This window comes from Canis lupus, chromosome 1 (genome assembly GCF_011100685.1).
Source record: "Canis lupus familiaris isolate Mischka breed German Shepherd chromosome 1, alternate assembly UU_Cfam_GSD_1.0, whole genome shotgun sequence".
Classification (NCBI taxonomy): domain Eukaryota; kingdom Metazoa; phylum Chordata; class Mammalia; order Carnivora; family Canidae; genus Canis; species Canis lupus.
Window position 1 is genome coordinate 10,819,092 of NC_049222.1, and position 19,065 is coordinate 10,838,156.

Sequence of the window (19,065 nt, forward strand, 5' to 3'; positions counted from 1 at the left end):
GAGACCTGGGATCGAGTCTCTGCCTCTCTCTCTGTGTCTGTCATGAATAAATAAATAAAATCTTTAAAAAAAGTAAATAAATTCAAACTACAATTATTTGATTCAGAAGAAACAATATCCAATGGTCTACCTATACATAATTAGATAGTCTTAAAATATAACTATTCCTTATTTTGCCAATATGATATCTTCATCAATAAAGTCTAGTAACAGAATTGCAAGTTCAGAGGTCAGATTACAAAGAATTGCATTTGTACAATCAATGTTAGATTATGAGGTTTTTGGAGTTTTCCCATAATTCAATGGAACAATGCAGAAGTCAAAAGCTATTAGAAGTAGTCATAAGAATTCAATTTCTAATGTATGGGAAATATACAGACATACCTCAGAGATAATGCAGGTTCAGTCCCAGACCACTAAATAGTCAATAACCCAATGAAGAGAGTCAAATGAATTTTCTGGTTTCCCAGGGCATATAAAATTTATGTTTACACTATATTGTGTCTGTTAAGTGTGCAATAGCATTATGTCTTTACAATGTACCTACCTTAATTAAAAATACATTATTGCTAAAAAAGGCTAACTATTATCTGAGCTTTCAGCAAGTCATATCTTTTTGCTGGTGGGAGGTACAGCCTCAATTTGATGGCGCTGATTGATCAGGGTGGTGGCTGACGTAGGCTGGAGTGGCTGTGACAATTTCTTAAAATAGAATGATAAAGTTTGCCACACATAGAATGACTCTTCCTTTCACAACTTCTTCTAAAGCATGTGATTCTGTTTGATAGCATTTTACCAACAGTAGAACTTCTTTCAAAATTTGTGTGAATACTCTCAAACTTTGCCTTCTACTTTATCAACTAAGTTTATATAATATTCCAAATCCATTGTTGTCACTTCAACAATCTTCGCATCATCCTCCCCAGGAGTAGATTCCATCTCAAGGAACCATTTTATTTCCGTGTCAAACAACTCCTCATTCAAATTTTTATCATGAGATTATAGCAATTCAAGTCACAACTTTAGGCTCTACTTATAATTCCACTTCTGTTGCTATTTCCAAGATACTTGCATTTACTTCCTTCATTAAAGTTTTAAACCTCTCAAACTCATCACAAGGGTTGGAATCAACTTCTACCAAACTTCTGTTAATGTTGATATTTTGATCTCTTCCCATGAATGTTCTTAATGGCATCTAGAATGGTGGATCCTTTCCAGATGGCTTTCAATTTACTTTGCCAAGAGCCATCAGAGGAATCCATATCTATGGCAACTATAGGCTTACAAAGTGTACTTCTTAAACCATAAGACTTGAAAATGAAAATTACTTCTTTTATCATGGACTGCAGAATGGATGTGTTAGCAGACGTGAAAACATTAATCTCATTGTACATTTCTGTCAGAGCACTTGGGTGACTGGGTGTATTGTCAATGAGCAGTAATGTTTTGAAAGAGGTTTTTTTTCTGGTTGTTTTTCTTTTTTCTTTTTTGTTTTCTGAGCAGTTAAGTCTTAACAGCAGGCTTAAAATATGTGGCAAACCATATTGTGAACAGATGTGGTTATCCCCTTTGCTCTTCCATTTATAGGGCACAGTCAGAGTAGGATTAACATACTTCTTAAGGGCTATCAGATTTTCAGGATGGCAAATGACCATTATCTTCAATTGAAAGTCACCAGTTCCAGGCGCCTCTACCAAAGGGTCAGCCTGTCTTTTAAAATTTTGAGGACAGGCATTGACTTCTCCACTAGCTATGAGTCTTAAATAGCTTCTTCTTCCAATAAAAGCCTGTTACATTTACCTTGAAAGCCTGTTTAGTGTAGCCACCTTCATTCATTATCCTAGCTAGACCTTCTGGAGAACTTGCTCCAGGTTCTACACCAAAACATACTGTTTCACTTTGTACTTTTATGTTATACAGATGGCTTCTTTCCTTAAATCTCATGAAAACCTCTGCTAGTTTCAAACTTTTCCTCTGAAGCTTCCTCACCTGTCCACTTTCATATACCTGAAGCGTTAGAATCTTGCTCTGGATTAGGCCTTGGGTTAAGGGAATGTCCTCGCTGGTTTGACCTTCTATCCAGACCTCTAAAACTTTCTTCAGGGCAGCCCAGGTGGCTCAGCGGTTCAGTGCCTCCTTTGGCCCAGGGCGTGGCCCTGGAGACCCGAGATTGAGTCCCACGTCAGGCTCTGCCTGCTTCTCCCTCTGCCTTGTATCTCTGCCTATCTCTGTGTCTCTCATGAATAAATAAATAAAATCTTTAAGAAAAACAACAACAACTTTCTCCATACTGGCAACAAGGCTGTTGTGCTTTATTATCATTTATGTTTTTGCTGGAGTAGCACTGTAATTTCCTTCAAGAATTTTTCCCTTATGTTCACAACTTTCTAACTGTTTGGTACAAGAGGCCTAGTTTTTGCTAATCTCAGCTTTTGACATACTAAACTTAATCATTCCGAGCTTTGGATTTAAAGTGAGAGATGTGTGACTCTTCCTTTCACCTGACACTGAGAGGCCATTGAAGGGTTACTGGTTGGCCTAAGGTGGATTTCCTTGTTTCTCAGGGAATAAGAAGACCCAGGGAGAGGCAGAGAGAAGAATAGCTGGTCAGTGGAGCAGTCAGAGCACACACCACATTTATTGGCTAAGCTCACTGTCTTATATTGGTGCAGTTTATGGTGCCCCGAAACAATTACAATAACATCAAAGATCATTGATCACATATCGCCAAATAAATAATAATGAAAAAGCTTGAAATATTGTGAAACTTACCAAAATGTGACAAGAAACAGAAGGTGAACAAATGCTGTAGGAAAACTGGGCCTGGTCGACTCGCTGTATGTAAGGGTTGCCACAAATCTTGAATTTGTAAAACACAATATCTACAGAGCACAATGAAGCAAAGCACAATACAATGTGGTATGCCTGTAGTAAGCGAGACTCTTCATTTTTACTGAAACAAGCTTAAGTAAACTGACTTGATGAGGTAATAATTCATCAAACTTAGTGCCAGTAACAAATATTATTTGAGGATATCTCCATTTAAATGCTTCAATATGCGTTTCACAAAATACGTTTAAAAGTTATCTCTAATGATATGAAAAATATGAAGAAGATCCTTAAAGCTTTATTCCTTGACTGTAGGAATGGTGTCAGTTTACTATATCTCATTTTATTTTTTATTGTTGTTACTGTATTAAAGGCATTTTATAGAATAAAAATATGATATATCCTTATATATAGCATTGAAAATTGTTACCATACATCTTATGTTATTCAAACCATACTAAGAGCACTGAATTATTTAAGAAATCAGTTTTGTCTTCATGAGTTATGAACTCAATTATTAGAAATACTATACAGTAGGAAATGTATTTGGGAATATGGTAAACCTTTGCCTCTTTACGATTTTAGGGTTCTTAGGAGTGCCATGCCAATAACTTTTTGTATGTGTGATTGCATGAGACAATTGTTAATAGACAATTATAAATTACTTAAATATGAATTATCAATAATAATGGTGGCTTTTAATTTTCAATAACTGAAACTAAAAATTCTTAATTTTACCTTGATGGGAAAGATCACCCATTTATTAACATCTGGATAATGTCCAAAACAGCTTCACAAATTGATTTGCCAGCAATGACTTCCCAAAGTAATCTGATTGAATTGAAGAGAGAAGAATTAAAATGAATGAAGGAAGAGGTGAACTATCTGTGTTTAATCTCCAGTTTCATCAGAAATCGATTAACTAGCTGACTTTGGGTCCAAAAGAATTAATTATACTCAGTCTCCAGTATAATTAACAACACTATGGCCATCTCCCAAAATATTCATTAAACAGTCAGGAACAATATGAAATTCAAATTAAAATTGAAAAAGAGATTAAATAGCAGTAGTCATCTCTAAAAAGAATCATACTACATCTGAGATGAAATCATCTGAGCAATACAAAATATGGAAATACATTTTGTGTTACATTTAATTATCATTAATTCCAGCACGGCAAGCTGGCAGCTATTTTAGGCTCATTACAAGGACTAAAATGGGCTAGAATGTTAATATGAATCTATCCCCATTGGAATAATGGGAGTATGCTTCAAAGTTAAAGAAAGTTTAAAAATAAAGTTCAGAGTTTCAGTTAATTTCTTACATTTTCAATTATAAATATGCATTACACATAACCTGCTGATAATACACTGATAATAATACAGTAACAACAACAAAATGCCAATCAACATTTTCTTTTTCATAGAAACTTCTAAGTTATTAGTACAGAACTAACTCATTACAGAAAAAGTAAGTATATATATTGCATTTTTAATGAAAATATAGTTTACGTATATGAAAATTATATATGGTATGATAATTAACAAATCTTTAATAATATACAATATCATGCACAAAAACATTTTACACAAAACAGTGAATCATCAAAGGCATAACCAAAGCTAGATTTTGTAGATTGAAAGCTGCAGTTTTGAAATGGATGTATGTGCATTGTGTTTTTAAATGCACGTAAGTGGTATAAACTGTCCAAAATCTCTTTTAAATGCCCATTAACTTTATTTTAGAATCAATATATGTATGAAAGATACTCAAGTAAAGATACCATATATTTTTTTAAAACTGGGAAAATAAAATTCTAAAATGACTGGTTTTTAAACCTGAGGCAAATTGAAATCTGACTTAGAAAGGATGACTGAATATGTAAGTGATGAATGTTACTGCAGAAAAAAAAAGAACAACAACAACAAAAAGGATGACTGATAGGGTGCAATTAGTCTACCTAACTGGGACTATTTACACAGAACAAAACTGTTATTAACTTATTCAAGGAGAAATATGAGGAAAGGAATAAAAATATAAAAACACTTCGGTCATTCTTAGAGACACCTGTGATCTAAGCAACATCAGTGTATTTTGTAGTTTAGGGAGCAAGTCTCCAGTTTGTTTTTGTTTGTTTGTTTGTTTGTTTTAATTCCCTAAGTATAAAGGAGGAGGGCAGCTTCAGGGTCAAGATTGTCTTCATGGTTCATATCTGAATTTCAGAAATAGAAGAAATAATCTGAAAAGAAATTGTTGTAAAATATCACAGAAAAACTTAAAGAGTTTCAAAATTGGGGGTGGGGCACTTAAAACAATCTGTAACATGACAAAATCTAGGAGAAAAAATAGCTAAAGGAGTTTTTGAACATCAAGAAAGTATGAGATAAATTAAGAAGATTTCAAAATAAATATGCTAGTTAGAAAAAATAGAATTATTAAACTAAACCAAATATACAGTAAAAAAGAATATCCATAAGGAAATGGAAATTAAATAAGTCTGTAGACCAGAAAGAGAAAGATGCATTGTAAGTAATCCAATTCTGCAAAAAGAAGGAAACAGAAAACCCACTCTCACAATTTAACTCTTATGTTGTGTTTCATGGTGGATACTATAAGGGGCTCAGAGACTTCATTAATTCTTCAAAGTGAAGGCTTATTCTTTCTATCACAGTATTGATTACACAAGCTTACAAATATCATACCCTGTTTCAAAGGGCAGTTTAAACATTCATGTACTTTTCACATACATTTCTAAAATTATTGCCTTACAGATTATATTTTTTAGTTTTTTTCTAGTTATAAAATTATTTGTTTGCTTTGCTTTTTCAGAAGGTACTCCCCTCTACCCTCACCCCGCAAAGCAATCCAACTTTAAAGGATTTCTTAATGATATATGAAAAAGTGTATGGAAAATGATATCATTTTTCTATATTCATTTTCCGTATCCTGAGATCCAGCTATCTTCCCAATCCAGAGGCACTGAGCATATATTATCCTATTTTTAAAAATAAACCATATGTGCCAGAGTTTGTAGTGAAGAATACATGTTTTCATCTAGTAGTTGGTGGCTAAATGCATCTGCCAGCACCAGCTACTGTTGCCAGGGAAATTGTTAAATTTTTAATTTAAGAATTGATTTCCACACTGAGACAAATTTATTATGCTGTTGAGTTGGCTGAATTCTCAATTTTTAAAATTTTAACCAGAGTTATATTAAGTATTTAAGGCACACAGTAGCTGAAGTTATAGAATATATAAAATACGTAAATGCTGCCCCTTTATATAACAGCCCTTTAACTTTTGAATCATACACATATGCAGTTGTATGTTTCATTGTGCAGAAACTAGAAGAAATTGTGTAAGATCTTGTCACTATACACGAAGATCATTTTTTACTATGGTGTAGTTTCTGAATGGATCTGCCTTTGATCAAGCCTCGAATTAGCAAGTGATAGCCAAGTAAGGATGAATATAATTTGGATGATATAAAATCAGTGAAAGATACATTCTGGAGAATAAAAGGAAGTTAACGAGTTTTCTGCTATACCATGCAAAGGAACCACTAAATTGATTTAACTAGAATGAATTTCCAAATAACTTTAAATGCTACAAAGCCATGGCATCTCAGGAAAAGCCTGCTACATAATTATGAATTATCTTCATGTCATACTCTGCAGATTCCACTTCAAGTTTGAGTGCTCCCTTAGATGGCCAACTTATGCCATATATGTATTTCTTATTTCCAAAATTTATGGATGAATACATGTGTTTTAATAACTGGTAAAAAAAAGTATAAAGCTTGTCAAATAAAACACTGAAATAAATTAATAAGATAATTGGCAAGACATCAATTCAGAGGCAATAGAGGAATGGGTAAACTACTGTACAGGAAACTCTGGCCCTAGAAGTCAGAATATTATAAACAGTAAGAGTTTGTTTGAATTGCAAAAAATGAGCTAAGTAACCAAGTGCCAGAACCAGGACATCAATTTCTCATACTGGGGGAGGAGATATTGCAAGCTGAAAGGAAGGCAGATAGAATGTGGAAGATAAAGATCTAAGAGGAGCAAAAGCCCAGGTCAAAAGAAATCCACAGGTTAATCTACAGTTGCTGTGTCAATTGGATTTTATCTTTTTAAAGTCACCACACATCTTGGAACAGGAGGTGAGAACAGCAGGCAGCCATCCCCAGTCTCCAAATGAGTGAATCATATTGTCAGCACACCACAAATATCATCAGCTTGCAGTGTCAGCGCCTTTCCTAGGGAGTATCCTCAACTTCACAGAAACTCCGAGTATACTGAACTGGCTGCATAAAAGTTTGGGGGAATCTAACCACTCTCTGCTCTCAGGAAAGACAAGGTGGGCTTTGTGTTATACAAGTAACAATAACAACTAAAACACATCAGACTCAAGAAGACAGTTTCATTCATATTTGAAATTCAGCTTAACATCTTTTTTGACCTTCATCTCTAGATTTTTCAATCAAGAAGTACTTCCTTGTATGATCCTTGAGACATTAAATAAACCCAGCATTGTCAGAGACAGGGCATAATGTACATCAAGGTCAGCAAACTATAACTGGACAGCCTAATTTTTAAAATAAAATCTTATTAAAACACAGCCATGTCCATTTGTTTATACATTGTCTGTGGCCATTCTCATGCTAAAATGTCAGAGTTGAGTAGTTTTGCCAGAGAATCCTGGGCTCCAAAGTTGGAAATATTTACTGAGTTCTACACAAATAGTTTGCTAAATTTTGGCATAAAAGAAGAAAAGTTAGATTTAGAATCTTAAAACATTTACTTTCACTTATTTCACAAATTATTTCACTTCATAAAAGCCTTAGTAGGAAAACATACAAAATAAAAAGAACAACCATTTCTGAATCTCTCTGAAATAGAGATGAACATTGGTAGTTACTTGCAAATACAAAATATTGTATGTACAATAGATACATGATATTACCATGTATACTCAAAAATTCTAGTTTTTCTTTGATTTCCTATTGGTCATTCAGCAAATAATCTTGGGGCGCATGCACCAAGTATTGTGTTAGCTATGAGACATACAATAGCAAAATAGGTAGAGATTCTGATCCTAAAGGACTTAAAATTTTGCATATCCTACAATGATTTAGTAGGGACTGAATTCATAGTTTTGGGTAACCTATAAAGGACCTTTAGATAGCCAATTTTTTTCCTTAACAGTGTTCTATCCACAAACACAGGATGCCTCTTTGATCTTCAGTGATACACAGTTTTTATTATTATATTTTTAACAGAATCTGGTTGTTTCATGTGAATTGGTTATTTCATGTAAATTAAAAAGAAATATCTTCCTAGACCTTTCTCCTAACAATTATTAATACCAATTATATGATATCTTAAGAACATCAATTTTTTAGGGGAAAAATACACAATATTCACAGACAACATGTGATATGGGACAAAACAAGAAGAGTAAATTCAGCTAATGAGGTTGCCATGCAGGTCTTAAACTTGCAAGAAAGTTGAACAAATAAGCAACAGAATCAGAAACAATTATGAAAATCTTTTTGCTACTGCACCTTAATTTCAATGACTTGTAGTCATGATCTTTAAGTTATCCAATGCAAATCTCTAAGTAAAAATAAATGACAAGAAGAAATAAAACATGAGATGTGCTTATTCATGTGCATGCCATATGGATACTAATATTCTTTGTAAATTCTGTACCACTTGATAAGACCAAAGATTGCACTGAATTTTTAAGATGCCTTCATAGAAAGGCATATTATGGAATAATGTCAGCAGAAAGATTGCAAATTTTTAATAAAAGGTGAGAAATATAGTTATTTTTAAAGTAAGATTAACTTTTGAAAGTCAAAAACAATTCCATCATAGTTAGACTCAGTCAATTTTTATCATTCATTGTATGAGTTATGGTGATTACTGCAGACTCACTTGCATTAAAGCAAAAGCATTACTGACTTAAGTTTAGTAATTTTGATTGACTTTGTGCAATCGGTCCCAGCCCGAAAAAGAAATATTAAACCCAGCTTTGGGAAACAACAACAACAAACTAAACTCTCAATAGCAACAATCCATCATTTCTAACATCAGTTATGAAATTTTGTGAATCATCTGAATACTTTTGACTGAAATTTATTACTTTATTGTGTATGAAAAATTCTGCATGCTGTATTGAGAAATAACTAATGAAATACATTTAATGTCTTTTTGTTGTCTGATTGCTGAGGCTAGGACTTCCAGTACTACGTTGAATAGCAGTGGTGAGAGTGGACATCCCTGTCTTGTTCCTGATCTTAGGGGAAAGGCTCCCAGTGCTTCCCCATTGAGAATGATATTTGCTGTGGGCTTCTCGTAGATGGCTTTTAAGATGTCGAGGAATGTTCCCTCTATCCCTACACTCTGAAGAGTTTTGATCAGAAATGGATTCTGTATTTTGTCAAATGCTTTCTCTGCATCTAATGAGAGGATCATATGGTTCTTGGTTTTTCTTTTGCTGATATGATGAATCACATTGACTGTTTTACGAGTGTTGAACCAGCCTTGTGTCCCGGGGATAAATCCTACTTGGTCGTGGTGAATAATTTTCTTAATGTGCTGTTGGATCCTATTGGCTAGTATCTTGTTGAGAATTTTTGCATCCATGTTCATCAGGGATATTGGTCTGTAATTCTCCTTTTTGGTGGGGTCTTTTTCTGGTTTTGGAATTAAGGTGATGCTGGCCTCATAGAACAAATTTGGAAGTACTCCATCTCTTTCTATCTTTCCAAACAGCTTTAGTAGAATAGGTATGATTTCTTCTTTAAACTTTTGATAGAATTCCCCTGGGAAGCCATCTGGCCCTGGACTCTTGTGTCTTGGGAGGTTTTTGATGACTGCTTCAATTTCCTCCCTGGTTATTGGCCTGTTCAGGTTTTCTATTTCTTCCTGTTCCAGTTTTGGTAGTTTGTGGCTTTCCAGGAATGCATCCATTTCTTCTAGATTGCCTAATTTAAAGGCATTCAAATTGGCAAAGAAGAAGTCAAACTCTCCCTCTTCGCCGATGACATGATACTCTACATAGAAAACCCAAAAGTCTCCACCCCAAGATTCTTAGAACTCATACAGCAATTTGGCAGTGTGGCAGGATACAAAATCAATGCCCAGAAATCAGTGGCATTTCTATACACTAACAATGAGACTGAAGAAAGAGAAATTAAGGAGCCAATCCTATTTACAATTGCACCCAAAAGCATAAGATACCTAGGAATAAACCTCACCAAAGATGTAAAGGACCTATACCCTAAAAACTATAGAACACTTCTGAAAGAAATTGAGGAAGACACAAAGAGATGGAAAAATATTCCATGCTCATGGATTGGCAGAATTAATATCGTGAAAATGTCAATGTTACCCAGGGCAATATACACGTTTAATGCAATCCCTATCAAAATACCATGGACTTTCTTCAGAAAGTTAGAACAAATTATTTTAAGATTTGTGTGGAATCAGAAAAGACCCCGAATAGCCAGGGGAATTTTAAAAAAGAAAACCATAGCTGGGGACATCACAATGCCAGATTTCAGGTTGTACTTCAAAGCTGTGGTCATCAAGACAGTGTGGTACTGGCACAAAAACAGACACATAGATCAATGGAACAGAATAGAGAACCCAGACGTGGACCCTGAACTTTATGGTCAACTAATATTTGATAAAGGAGGAAAGACTATCCATTGGAAGACAGTCTCTTCAATAAATGCTGCTGGGAAAATTGGACATCCACATGCAGAAGAATGAAACTAGACCACTCTCTTTCACCATACACAAATATAAACTCAAAATGGATGAAAGATCTAAATGTGAGACAAGATTGCACCAAAATCCTAGAGGAGAGCACAGGCAACACCCTTTTTGAACTCAGCCACAGTAACTTCTTGCAAGATACATCCAGGAAGGCAAAAGAAACAAAAGCAAAAATGAACTATTGGGACTTCATCAAGATAAGAAGCTTTTGCACAGCAAAGGACACAGTCAACAAAACTCAAAGACAACCTACAGAATGGGAGAAGATATTTGCAAATGACGTATCAGATAAAGGGCTAGTTTCCAAGATCTATAAAGAACTTATCAAACTCAACACCAAAGAAACAAACAATCCAATCATGAAATGGGCAAAAGACATGAAGAGAAATCTCACAGAGGAAGACATAGACATGGCCAACATGCACATGAGAAAATGCTCTGCATCACTTGCCATCAGGGAAATACAAATCAAAACCACAATGAGATACCACCTCACACCAGTGAGAATGGGGCAAATTAACAAGGCAAGAAACCACAAATGTTGGAGAGGATGCAGAGAAAAGGGAACCCTCTTACACTGTTGGTGGGAATGTGAACTGGTGCAGCCACTCTGGAAAACTGTGTGGAGGTTCCTCAAAGAGTTAAAAATAGACCTGCCCTACGACCCAGCATTGCACTGTTGGGGTTTTACCCCAAAGATACAGATGCAATGAAATGCAGGGACACCTGCACCCCGATGTTTCTAGCAGCAATGGCCACGATAGCCAAACTGTGGAAGGAGCCTCGGTGTCCATCGAAAGATGAATGGATAAAGAAGATGTGGTCTATGTATACAATGGAATATTACTCAGCTATTAGAAATGACAAATACCCACCATTTGCTTCAACGTGGATGGAACTGGACGGTATTATGCTGAGTGAAGTAAGTCAATCGGAGAAGGACAAACATTATATGTTCTCATTCATTTGAGGAATATAAATAATAGTGAAAGGGAATATAAGGCAAGGGAGGAGAAATGTGTGGGAAATATCAGAAAGGGAGACAGAACGTAAAGACTCCTAACTCTGGGAAACGAACTAGGGGTGGTAGAAGGGGAGGAGGGCGGGGGGTGGGGGTGAGTGGGTGACAGGCACTGGCGGTTATCCTGTATGTTGGTAAATTGAACACCAATAAAAAATAAATTAAAAAAATAATGAAATACCATAGATTTCACTCATGTGTGGCATTTAAGAAACAAAACGAACAAGCAAAGGAAAAGAAAAAGAGAGAGGCATATCAAGAAACAGACTTTTAAGTATAGAGAACAAACTGAGAGTTGCCAGAGAGGAGATGGGCAGGAGGGGATGGGGGTAATAGGTGCTGGAGATTCAGGAGGGCACTTATGATGAACACCAGGTGACATATGGTAGTGTTGAATCACTATATCGTACAACTGAAACTAATATAATACTATACGTTACCTATTCTGAAATTAAAATTTAAAACTTAATAAAAAAATAAGTCATGAAATTGTACATTTAAATCATTTATGCAAGTTAAAAAAACTGAAAAGAAAATTTGAGATTATGCTAGTTTTTAATCAGCTTAGTAATAGATCTCAGATCAGAATCCAGCAGTGATATCATTACTCTTCAGTCTATGTCAATATGTCAAATGGGTAAACTAAGTAAGGTCAGTATTTTTAAAACTTGCCTGGTAGAATATATTGTCACAGAAATCCTCCAAGACCACAGCCACATGTGATTTCATGAATAGTGATATTAATTGCTTAGAGCTAGCATTTTTTTACTCACAGATTTGATCACTGACAATTCATGGGGCTAAAGAATACTGCAAACTGGACGCAAGGTTTCACAAAACCAAATTAAAAAGAAGAGAGCATAGAGCAAACAATAGTGGTTTGACCATGGGCAGGTGGGGCGGGGAGAGACTGGTCGAATGTTCAGGTTGTATTTCAGGTAATAAACTGTGCTGTAATGGGAAATAGAGTGCTGTAGTTTCTCAAACACTGACTCTATCACAACAAAGTCCTGTGTCTGATGCCCAGCTTTGCCATTCTTTATATCTAGAGACATGGAAATCCTACTTAACTTGCCTCAGTATGTTTATTTGTGAAACAGTTACAAAACATCTATCTCATGGCTTGCTAGTACATAGCATAGTACATGGAAAACATTTAGCTTAGTGCCTGGAACACAGGAGGCTAAACAAATGCATAATGTATTAGTAATTAATACTCTATTTTTTCTATTTTTATATAAATGAAGCAAGTGGTGAGTGATAAATAATTTGAGTTTAAAATCTATGTTTCTTAAGCACATGCAGGATTAGAAACACAGGCCCCTGATAATTTGATAGGAAAACTTGTATATTAGTTTTAGGAGTGCAGTGTAATAAAGATGAAATGCTTCTGAAAAAATTTTAAAAACGAAAGCAAAGAAAAAAAAAAGAAAAGAAAAGAAAGCTTGTATGGAGTTCTAATGGCAATTTACTAATCTAAGCAAGTCTGTCACTTAAGGAAGATAGTTTATCATTTTTAAAGATCATAAATTAAGCTTTGGATCTTTCTATCAAAGTCTGCCCTTGAAAACTCATCAAGGTAAGTAGTTTTGGAAGGAAGTAAAGCTAGAGCCTGAATTATAGTGATTTCGTGACTAATAACGTATTTTCTAAGGGCTCTTATTACTTCCTAATTATTTAGTTGATACCAATAAAAGTTGCAAATCTTACTGAGGAAGAGGTACATGATCTGTAGTGATACTATATCATTCAGAAATTAGGGACTGTTGAGAATGCAAATGAGGTCATGCAAATTAAATCAAATAACTGACATATTGTATATTAACTGACTTGATTTTATTATATTTGTAGATCTATAAAATAGCTATATTCAGAAGTATTTAAAATAATATTCTGTTTAAAATATTAAATAGCATCTGTTTGCACTAAAGAAAAATAATAAGTCCTTAATCACTTCAAAGATTTATTTTATTGTTACAGAATTTGAAGTCTTGACAACTTCAATTAAATCTTCCTGTAGACCATAATATTTTTAATTGAGAAAATACTCTCTTATAGCCAGATGGAATCCTCTAAAACTCTCCCCCTTCTACTAAGATAGTAAATAAAAAGCAACATCAAAACTTAGGAGGTATGATAGAAATCAGGCCTGTCTTTAAAGACTTTTGGGAAGCGTTGCACAAACTTGTGAATCGGTATAATACATAGAAAACAGCACAGGTCCTGAGTCATCATAAGACTAAATAAATGTTAAGTATATTAATATTTTCTATTTGATTTATCTAACTGTATAAAATTCCAACAAACTGCTTAAATCGTCTTTACAACATCACCAATACATTAATAACCAAACCATTAACTACGTCCACAAAGGTAGCAGCACATGTCACTCTATATAAACATAACTAAGGTGTAGCTTCAAATGCAGATATTGTGCTGTGGTACCTTTGTTATGGTATCTTTCCTAGAGAAAATTACCATAGTCTGAGGTATATTTTATGCAATCATCTCTATAACTTTATCCTCTGCACATTTATAGGATGGACGGCCCCAAAGGAAAACAATCTTTCAAAGAGAAAAATATACAGTAAGAAAAGCATTGAAACGTAAGCTTAAAAATACAAGTGCAAGAATTCAAGAAAGATTTGAACGGCATATTGCATTTACCACAACTCCATTTTGTTCACATTCTCATGTATCATCTCACCATTTCTCTTCATATCCTCTCCCTACAATCCATTCTAGAATCCCTACAGCCTTAACAAATACCTCTCCTAGTCTCAGTGCCTTAACTGGTGGTGTCTCCCTGAACCTCAGCCTAAGCCATTCCCAGGCCAAGATTATTGCACTTGCCTTTTATCATCAAAGGTGTACAACTGTGTATGAAGAACATCCAAGTGAACCAAAATGAACTAAACATATTTTCCCCTGCCTCCAATGTGTAACAGCAGCCTTATTACTGATAAATGATCCATATCATAGCAGCTAATCTTCCCTAAATGATACTTCACCTTCCTGTCTGCTTGTCCCTTGTCCAAAGTATCCAATGGTGACCCATTGCTTTTGGTGAAAATCAGTTAGTCAAGATGCTAGACTTTAAGAATTATTATATGTTTCCATTTGTCCTTTAATGTCTTTGTCTTTGACATAGAACTTATTTTAGGGATGCTCCCTGGGACCCAGTCTGAGATCCAGATTATACACATTTGGAGTAGATCTGAGTCTAGACTCAAAGATGAGAGAAACCCAATAAATCCACAGCTCAAGGTAGAGTCTCCATTCCAGGCTCTTCCTAGATCATCTGACCCCAGCCAACCTGAGTTTCATGAGTGATAAATAATGTGTTTAAAGCCATAGAATTTGGACTTAATTTTTAAAGAGATAAAACTAACTATCCAAAAAATGGTTTCTGGAAGTGGAGTGCTCATGTAACAGTAATTTAAAGTTTATGGCAATATTTTTGGCTTTTTTGGAACTCTGTATAAAAAAGTGGACAAACAAATAGAAGTCCAGAAAATGACCATGAAATTGTTATGTGCTTGGAAAAATGGATAACCAAAGCATATGGGAAAATTGTCACATAAAGATTTTTGAAAATAAAAATTTGCAATGACTTAAATACAAGGAAGAGGATGGTGTGAGGTAAATGGTGATGTGAACGTTGTTTGGCCTGAGAAAGAAGCACAAACCATGGAGAGAGGAGGACTTGGGGAAAGAAAAAGTTGTAAAATGATTTTGAGGAAAAAAAAGAAAGTATGGTAAATAAGGTGGATGGAAACAGCTATTGATATCAGTGAAATTTCTGTGAATTTGAAAATGTTCATTTAATCATATTCCAAAATATCATAGGGAGTTTTTGTTGGAACAATGATATGTGTAAATAAATTTTTAGAGCTCTTAGGTATTTGTAAAATGCTATGCCAAATCCTGTGAAAGGCAAAACTTTCTCCCATAAGTCCAAAACAAAAGTTCACAAGGCATGACCCAAGTAGTAAATTAATATAAACAATAGAATGGTCCATTGCATACAAAATAAACGCATATTTTCCTCAGTATTGCTCTTCTTACTCTTAAACTTGAATTTTTCTCCAACATTGTAATCTCTATAATTATACATTTTGAAATATGTGTAGGGAAAAACATGACTCAATTGCCCTGTCCTCTATAAGGCAATCCTGTCTGTGTCTCTTTCTGTCTCTGACTGTCTGCCTCTCTCTTTCTCATATAAACCTGATGTTGAATGTGTTTGTAAAGTATTTAAACACTGGTGTGTTGCATTCCTTACTCCTTTTTTCCTTTTGAACTGATGAAATGATTAATTATGGATGTGTGATCAGGATCTTGTTTTCTCTGGACTGCGATGTTTTCCAGTGAAGTATAAAAATAAATAAATAACAAGGAAACTTTTAAGAACTCATTGCCCTATTGCTTTGGGGTTTGGGGTGATCCTAGCGAAATGCTTTGCTGGCTGATTTCTTGTTATGAACTGGTCTCTCTCTTTCAAGTACAGTCATAAAATTGCTTTGCCATTTTTTTCAATTACCAATAAAAACTGTCAAAGAGCCATGCTCAGAAGTAAGTCGTTAGCTGAAGTCAGCTCTTTTATTTCTATTTAGTGGACCCATAGTACCTCTAGCTTTAATATTCCAACCAAGATGTAAGCATCTAAACAATTATCTAGTACCCTAATGCCACATAATGCTTTAAATATTTTTATTTATCCCCTCCAAATATAATCCATTCAGATAACTCTAAAAGGAAAAATACTACTTATTTTCAGTCACAGATGTTATTGTAGGGAAAATATCTATAATGCAACAATTTACTGTAATATGTGAAGCACAGCACCTCATAAGCATTTGTCAGTCTAATAAAATTGTGTTTATTAAGACACTTAAAAGATTTTCTTGTTGGTTCAATGGAGTGAAGTTGGGTATGTGCTGCTACATTAGATAATGTAAAGGCTTTCTAATGACAAATATGAGTATATACAGCATCTATTGTCAATCGTTGGCTTTGGTAACAAAAGTGTTGTCACCTATGATTTGCCACATTTTCAGCACTAAATAATGATGCAACGACTAGGGAAGAACAGTGCTAGATAATACAATGGCTTTACAGAGAACAGAAAGAAAAAAACCCTGGCAGTGTGCCATTTTTTTAATCCTTTAATTTATAGTATTAAAGAGCACACAGGGTCTCATTGGTTTATTCACTAAAAGAGCAACTTGAAAAGTGCATTGAACAGCATCCGTGTCTATTCAGCATATATTTGAACTGTACCACGATGGCAAAGAAGGTCTGCTTCCCTAAAGAGTCATCCCACCTAGATGAGGGAAGAAGCTCAGCTCCAATTCAACGTCCACCTGTTGAAAACATAGAGGCAAAATAATACACTTTGTTACAGTGTCCGTCTTACTCATTTATAATGTGACCTGAGATTATATGGAAGCAGGAAAAAAATCCAAGAGGACAAACATATGTAGTGTAAAATGACATTTAAAAGCAAGAGCAAAAAAAAAAAAAATTAAAAAAAAATTAAAAAAAAAAGCAAGAGCAGGCTTCCATTGCTGTGATTAATTATGTCTCCATCTGTACTCCACACAATGAAACTTTTGGGCACCATCCATACAACTCAGCAAACACACAGTTTAGTGAAAAAAGTAGAGGTTTTGGAATAAAGAAGAACAAAGTACAAATCATCAGCCATTGTCAGGCTATGAAACTTTTTCTCCGTTAGTGAAATAATGCTAACAATACAAATTTCACAGGATTCTTGGTTAGAAGGAAAGCAACAATGTGGAAATTTCTTACACATTCTCTGGGAAAAATGGTCCTTTACGATGGTTTGTTCCTTCTTTTCTTAGTGCCTTCATACAAAATAAATGATGAATTTCCTACCTGATTGTCTAACTATAAAATTGAGATGAAGATGCCAGTGATTTAAAAACTTGCTCCAGAACGCTTATGAAGTTTAGCATCAGTTTTAGTTGGGGAAATACAATCAGAGATTTTTTTTAGTGACGATTTTATTTTATTTTATTTTACTTTATGTTTTTATTTGAGTATTATTGACACACAGCATTACACCAGTTTCAGGTGTACAACACAGTGATTTGACAAGTTTATACATTATGCTGTGCTTACCACAAGTCTACCTACCATCTGTCACCATCTGACACTATTAGAGTATCATTAACTATATTCCTTATGCTGTGCCTTTCATTCCCCTGACTTACTCTTTCTATAGCTGGAAACTGTATCTCCCACTACCATTCACGCATTTTGCCCATCCTCCCACCCCTTCCTCTCTGGCAACCCTCAGCATATTCTCTGTATTTATGGATCTGATTCTGCTTTTTGTTTTTTTAAAGAATTTTTGTTGTTGTTGTTGCTCCTTGAGTGTTGCTCATTTGAAAATTACATAAAAATCCAACCAGGTTGGCTCAGGTCGTGATCTCGGGGTCCTGAGATGGAGTCTCGCATCAGGCTCCTTGCGGTGAGCCTGCTTCTCCCTCTGCCTATGTCTCTGCCTCTCTCTATGTGTCTCTCATGAATAAATAAATAAAATCTTTAAAATCTTTAAAAAAAATCCAAGTAGGTACTTATGGTAATCATTCCATACTAATCATTAATTATCTCTTTTCCTCTGCCAATGTCTCTGCCTCTCTCTATGTGTCTCTCATGAATAAATAAATAAAATCTTTAAAATCTTTAAAAAAAATCCAAGTAGGTACTTATGGTAATCATTCCATACTAATCATTAGTTATCTCTTTTCCTCACAGCACATTCAATTCATTGATAAATGCTCTTAGCTCTACCACCAAAATGCATCTTATTTCAGATATTTCTATCTGAACTGTAAGTGCCAAAGAGCAAAGGAAGATCTTTTAACCAAATCTTCCAAAATAGCTGCCTCCTAAGCCCAGAGTAATTCATTTTTTTGCATAGCAAGTAAGGTGCTCTCTTGGAAATAAGCATTGGATAATACTTCTCTTCTATTTGTTCACCCTGACTGTGTGATCTTTCTTTTTATTCTACAAGCATGTTCTCTTCCTACCTTAATGTTTCATCCATGCTGTTCCCTCTTTGTCCAATTGCATACCCCTAGAATGTGTCTTAAAGAACTCTTTCTCAACATTAAATTTCAAATTAAATGTAAATTTCTCAGAAAGGCTCTTCCTATGATACAGTGTCGGAGGTGCCCTTCTGATGATATTCTATGACATTATTCTGTTATGCATAGGGTACTTGTGACTCTGAAATAGTCTTACATGTTTCTTCACTTGAAGGAAAATTCTTAGATGGAAAGTATTTAACTCTTGCTTGTAGCCTGAAGGTTAGCCTGTTATTCTATCATGGATACTGGCAGAAAACTAAACACTTTTGGGTCAGAAACAAATGATTTTATTAATTGTGAC

General features: G+C 34.7%; 1 long non-coding RNA gene across 1 annotated transcript in view; it reads right to left on the reverse strand.

Moving 5' to 3' along the window:
- Positions 1-2,772: 2,772 nt before the first annotated feature.
- Positions 2,773-19,065, reverse strand: part of LOC119870629 — a 126,178-nt gene continuing 109,885 nt past the window's right edge. Inside the window, exons 2-3 of the long non-coding RNA XR_005353015.1 lie at positions 3,568-3,660; positions 2,773-2,882 (exon numbers count right to left, since the gene is read on the reverse strand). This is a non-coding gene — a long non-coding RNA (uncharacterized LOC119870629). The remainder of the gene's footprint in view (positions 2,883-3,567; positions 3,661-19,065) is intronic.